The sequence below is a fragment of the Perna viridis genome, chromosome 9 (assembly GCF_037379345.1).
Source record: "Perna viridis isolate PV_CMFRI_1.1 ecotype Kerala chromosome 9, ASM3737934v1, whole genome shotgun sequence".
Lineage (NCBI taxonomy): Eukaryota > Metazoa > Mollusca > Bivalvia > Mytilida > Mytilidae > Perna > Perna viridis.
Genome location: NC_142453.1, coordinates 27,358,695 through 27,364,822, shown reverse-complemented (window position 1 = coordinate 27,364,822; position 6,128 = coordinate 27,358,695). Strand labels below are relative to the sequence as shown.

The window sequence follows — 6,128 nt, the reverse complement described above, 5'->3', positions numbered from 1 at the left end:
TTATATCCATACAATAACTGACGAAAATAGCCTAAATCATAAAATGAGAAATTTATCGGCATCAGTGGAACAGACTTGAAAGCATATTTTTTTTTTATGAATAGAAGATATGACTACAACGGAGGCCAGTATACGATACAAGTAACTTAAAGACCATAAAATACGTAATGTTCTTCTAAATAACTTCTGTGCAAATATTTTTTCTGTTTTCTTGTAGTTGCAATTTTTCATTACACACATGTACACGTATAGCTTAGATAAAAAATAGTATTAAATTGCATACATGTTTTAAGATGACAATCCAGTTGTTTCGATATTTATACTAATAACATTCTAATCCTGATTCATATGCATAGATCCAGATCATGGCAGACGACAGAAATGCTAAAATATACCATATCGAGATTTGCATAGCTTAATCCACGTGGCTTAATCATTAATTCATTACCGTGCCTTCTAATTGTTATGTCGTTTCGCAGGCTTTAGAAAAAAAATAAGTTGAAGGTTGATGACTTTATTTTTTTTTGTCTATGGGATGTGGTTTAATTTATCAAATATCGGGTGAAGAAGCGTCTTTTTGTACAAGTCCGCCAACTGACGTTCGGTATAGAAATACCTCCGATTTCGAAGAGCGTTGTAAACAAGTTCAAGGTAACGTCAAGTCCGTACCGGTCGTTATATTTGTATATGTGTAACATACTGAATATTGCGATCGGGAACCAGTGCAATTTCGACCCATCCTATTTCTAACTGATTAAGTATATCTGCCGCCCTAGCTTTGCACAGAAATGTTCTTACGAATTGTAACGGTTTTTGATGAGTATTTGCAATTTAACATTGTATTTCAGCAGTAAAAACAATTTATTTATTTTGATAAATTATTTCCTAATTTTGCATAGATCTGTATTTAAGTAATGACTTTGTTTAATTATCTCTGTCACCGAAGAGTTCAAACTCAGTGCAGCTAACCGACCATGACTTAACTTACGTAACAAAGATTTTCCTTCATGAATCACTTAAGGCAAGCATGCCCTCCGAGTTTAAAAGTTTTATATTTTTGATGATTTACATATATTCTTGTAGTTCAGTCTAAGGTTTTTAAATGTTGAAAACTTTTTTTAATGTCATTGTTCCCTTAACGATTGTTTATTTCGTAACTTAATATTTTCAATATGGTACAAGAACCTCATGTAAACAAGAGGCTGCCAGGAGCATGAATCGCTCACCTGGTTATTTTATTATTATTTTTATGGCCTTTCAAGGGCAATAACACTAACACGGAGTTGTCAAACAATTCTGACTCCATAAAGACTTTTGTGGGACTTTTCATAAAGATCCTTTAAACAATTGAAAGTTCCATTCTATTATAGTTCTCAGGATATTTGTTGAAACTGCTAAAACGTACTTTTTTGCCTTTCAAGGGCAATAACTCTAACATGGAGTCATCTGACAACTTTGGGCCTTGTAGACTTTTGTAAGAATCATTTCAGAAATTGAAAGTTTCATTCTATCTAACATATTTTTCCAGATATTAGTTTGGTTCTGTATACTTGTGGCAAGAAAAAAAAACATCCATATCCGGTTTGTACCTTCATTTTAGGAGCTGTTTACTGTTTATTAGAAAAAACTCAGCCGCAGAGTACTGCATAACAGGAGTATATAAATGTATATATAAATATAAAATACATACATATAAACACAAAATATCACACATAAAGTTTTTTTGCATTTTGTTTTACAATATTTACTAAAATAAATTTGCAGTTAAAATTCGAAATTCATGGGATTTTTTTACTGCACAAAAGAAAAATGCACTAAGTGAATATGAAAGGCATACACTCTCTATGACTGTCATTGTATTTTAACACAAGATATCCCATGGGATTTTAATTTCTCCCATGGGATTTTTTTTCTCCCATGGGATATCTTGTGTTAAAATACAATGATAGTCATAGAGAGTGTATGCCTTACATATTCACTTAGTGCATTTTTCTTCTGTGCAGTATGAATAAAAAAGCTGAATGACTAAAAGAGAGAGGTTTTTTGTATTGTTTTGGGATGTTTTTGAAGTTTTTAATCTTTTATAGCTTTGAAATGAAATCACTTTGAAAATTCACTTATCAACCACAAATGTAAAACAACGAAATAGAAAAAAATATTCAAAGACACTCTGACTATAAATATGCTGTTTAAGAATATAAACTTAGAATGCTGTATGAGCAGTACTTTTATCTTAGTATTTATTTCTCATTTATGCTTCATTTCTCGTCTCTGTAGAATAAAACAAGTAAAAATCTTTATGCAAACAAAATATATAAAATATTTTACAATACCATTTTATTTGTAATCAAAGTGATCTTATTTTTTCTTACTTGATATATGTTCATTTCTAATATCAACAGCTGAAATTACTTGCAATCAGAGATCTAAAAGATAACATGAACAGACAAACAGACACACAGATAAAGTGCTTTCTATATAAGTTCGTGGCAGCACTTTTGATTTATTGTGCAAAGTATGAAGAACAGATGGACGGACACCAGTACGCCATAATATGTCCCGTCTCAAAAAGCAGGAGAAGAAAAATTCTGGAGAACAGTGTATACCTGATATGATAAGCTATCAAGTTTGCATATACTGAATTAGTCATTCACCATAGAGGCAAGCAGGTGTCTGGTCTCTGAAATGGTGAAAAACAATTCTGCATAATACATATGGTACATTTCAATTTAGTTGAATTAATTTTCATTGCAAGCATCCTTAAAGCAGTTATCTTGTAATGCACATAAGTAACATTCAATGTTAAGTCCAACATGCTGGGGGTAAGCTTAATCAAAATTAATTAAGAGATTGTGGAGAAAGCTGTCGTTGAACTTTCAAAAAATGTAACAAGTTTAGTGTAGTCTGAGTTGCTCATTTGCTTTTGTTACTTTGTGTGTATGATTGTAGTTACTTTATGTTCTTTGTTGTGTATGTCTGTTTTCCATGTCTGGTCTTTGTCCCTGAATTACATTCCTTTGATTGCCGCTATTACATTGGTTCCCTTTATTACCTTTGAAACACAAGGTATGTTAGTGGTGCAAAGATAAGAGCTTAAAAAATAATGGTCCAGTTCAACTATAATTTTAGAATAGGACTTGACAAACTCTATTTGCAATTGAATATTCACACAATAAAGATATTTGTTTTTGGCTTAATCATATAACAAAAGCATCTGTATATAAAAAGAGATATCTCCTGATAGCAAGTAATAGTGATTTTTACCAGAACTTAACATCTAGCTAGAGCTTGTTTATCTTGCCTCAGACATAGTTGGTTTAATATTTAATTTTGCAAGTTCTTTATATGTCACTCACCTTTTACGAGTCATTACTAAGAATCCTTTCATGCATCCTCTAATCTCTCTTGAGCAACATAGAGCACCTTCAAAACAATATTATACTTATTATACATTATTTCAAAATTAGATAACTTTCAGATTCTGTATATAGACAGTAAAATGGAGTTATAAACATGTAACTGAACCAGGGGCTGCACTGGCTTCCAAAATTCTGTCACCAATTTTTTTAATCAATGTTCAGAAATAAGAGCAAAAAGTGGTGCCAAAAAAATATTCCAATTTTTTAAAATATGACAGTACTAAGTCCACTGATGAAAGTCCATGAGAAGAAAAAATGAAATCAGTACAATTTCTATGCCATATATATACAATTTCCAAATCGTAACACAATTTCTCTTCAAACACAAGAAATCTTACATCCCAATTCCCACTAATGAAAACTTGCATCCAATCTTCAGTGTGTGATGGACAGGTTGAAAAACTAAACTAGTATTTTTATATTTAAAATGCTAAAATCAAAACTCTGTACTACATTTGGGTCTAGAAGCACTGAATCTATTATGGTTTCAAATGATCATATCTATATTGTTAATTTCAAATTTAAAGCCTTTCTGAACTGTTAAAACAGAAAATTTACAACATAAATAAGTTACATTCGTACCCGTAACTATCTGTATCTACATTTTGACAACAAAAAAAAAACATGTGTACTGTATCTTAAGTGAGACAGTACCTACCTCTATCTAGTTTGTCTTACTGCGTGCACAGATAAACTTATGGAACATATACAAAATGTATTATTCCAGCATTCAAAAATGGTCATTGCTTATACTGTTTTAGTCACATTTTTCACTCGATATTTATTCCATCACTTGTAGAAGAATTACCATTGCAGTACATAAATAAAAATCACTGCTTAAAATATGCAAACTATAAAGTTTTTGCCCAAAAAATGGCAAAATATTGAAAAAAAATTCCAACAAAAAAGGGGGGTCTAATCCAGACCATACCCTTTAAAAAGCCATCATGTTTACATGGTTTTAGTAAACATTATCTGGAAGTGAGACGTGCTGTTGTTGTCCAGTACATGCAGCCCCACTTGTAGCAGTAAAATGGTTATGACTGAGTGATCCTTCAACTCGCGTTTATTTCCGTTTAGTAAACGACAATATCGAATACTCGGGAATGAATGATACTAACCTGTTTCTATTTTGGAAAGAACGAGTTTAAAATATTAATTGCATCCAAGATTTTGAAAGCAGTGAAAGTTCTTATTCTGGCGTGCTTATTCTCATGGTCTCAGTATCGTATTAATTTTCCCATAGACTTCTATAGTGAAGTGCATATTTTTAGGATTTTTTAAAAAATATGTAAATTGATTCAATAAAACTTTCACTTATGTAGCATTTCTAAGCCTAAGGACATGTGAAAAAATAATTTCCCGCAAAGAAAATAGGGTGAGTCCACGAAGATCGGACAGAAAAGTAGTCTCGAACTATAAATAGCCATTTTCCCTACTTTCACTTTCGTTTTGCACTCACCAAACTAACCTTTTCAGTGGAACATTTTTATGATATTATGTTAGATTTTCTTTTAAAAAAGTTCTTCATCTTACAGTGTGATGTTTGCTCTATTTTATAAGTCATTGTTCATATCTTTTGACAAAATATTAGTTTGTAGAGAGGCAAAAAGAAAATGCACTATATTTTTATAGCATCCATGTTTTGACGTACACCCACTCAGGGATATGCAATACGATACTGGTACCTCATGCGAAGAGTTTCTCAATGAGTTTGGAAATACAGGGGAAAGAAACGAATTATTGTGTAATGTGACAAGTTATGATTTGACCACGGACCAAAAGGTAACAACACATGGAAACGTTCTATCGTGCACCACATTTCACACTCCTAGTATTTTAATCGTAAGTACATTTTTTATCAGGCTTTCTAAAAATCAGACAGCACGTCAAAAACCAGCCCATTTTATTTCTTGTTTAGAAACAGTTACTGATCACATAACCAGTCTTAGATTTTTATTTGTTTGTTGCGCTAAATAGAGAAGAAGTATGTACAAAAATGTAGATTGTAAATGAAATTTGCACAGAAGCATCGTTTGTTTGGTAGGTTTTTCTTCACCGTGAATTACTTTTTATCCAACATGAATCACTTTTCCATTAGCAGTGTCTGAATTTTATGTTGACTGGTACTTAACATTTGATCTAATCGGAACTTTTCAGGGTTCTCCTAAGTGTTATTTGTACAAATTTGTTGTTGAATTTGTACCAAGTCTGCAAAAATATTTAACAAAACGGACTTATTACAAAAAAATGCCTTACTAGATGTAAACTAAGATAATCATCACATTCCTTGTTTGTTGAAACTGGGGGTTACTATGGTATAGAGATGTCACAGATAGTGTGCTTTGTGCACAATGAAAAGTGTCGACAATGAATTTCATTTTGTATCGAGTTGTGACGCCAGTATGTCTAGCCTTATTATTTTAGAAGCCCCTCCTCTTTCAAAATATAGCACATGCATATATTTCAAAATCACTGGAAATTTCAAGTTGATGCGTAATTTATGTAGGTTCCTTTTCCATGTATTTACAGTCTTAACTTAATTACTTTAATTATGATTGTGTATTTGCATTTGTAACGTATATTATCTTCTGTTCAGGTGTTAGAATACTGGGATATGTACTGTTTGTTGTAACATTGTACTGGTGAGCATGATTGCCTTACTTAACTTATACAGATATTGATTTGAATTGATCTTTACAATGAATT

At 31.7% G+C, this 6,128-nt stretch overlaps 1 long non-coding RNA gene across 1 annotated transcript; it reads right to left on the bottom strand.

Moving 5' to 3' along the window:
• Window positions 1-1,577: 1,577 nt before the first annotated feature.
• On the bottom strand, window positions 1,578-5,289 carry LOC148607573 (uncharacterized). The gene is made up of 4 exons (XR_015915227.1): window positions 5,108-5,289; window positions 4,541-4,630; window positions 3,357-3,423; window positions 1,578-2,680 (listed from the first exon to the last, which is right to left on the bottom strand). It is a non-coding gene; the product is annotated as an uncharacterized LOC148607573 (long non-coding RNA).
• Window positions 5,290-6,128: the final 839 nt, after the last annotated feature.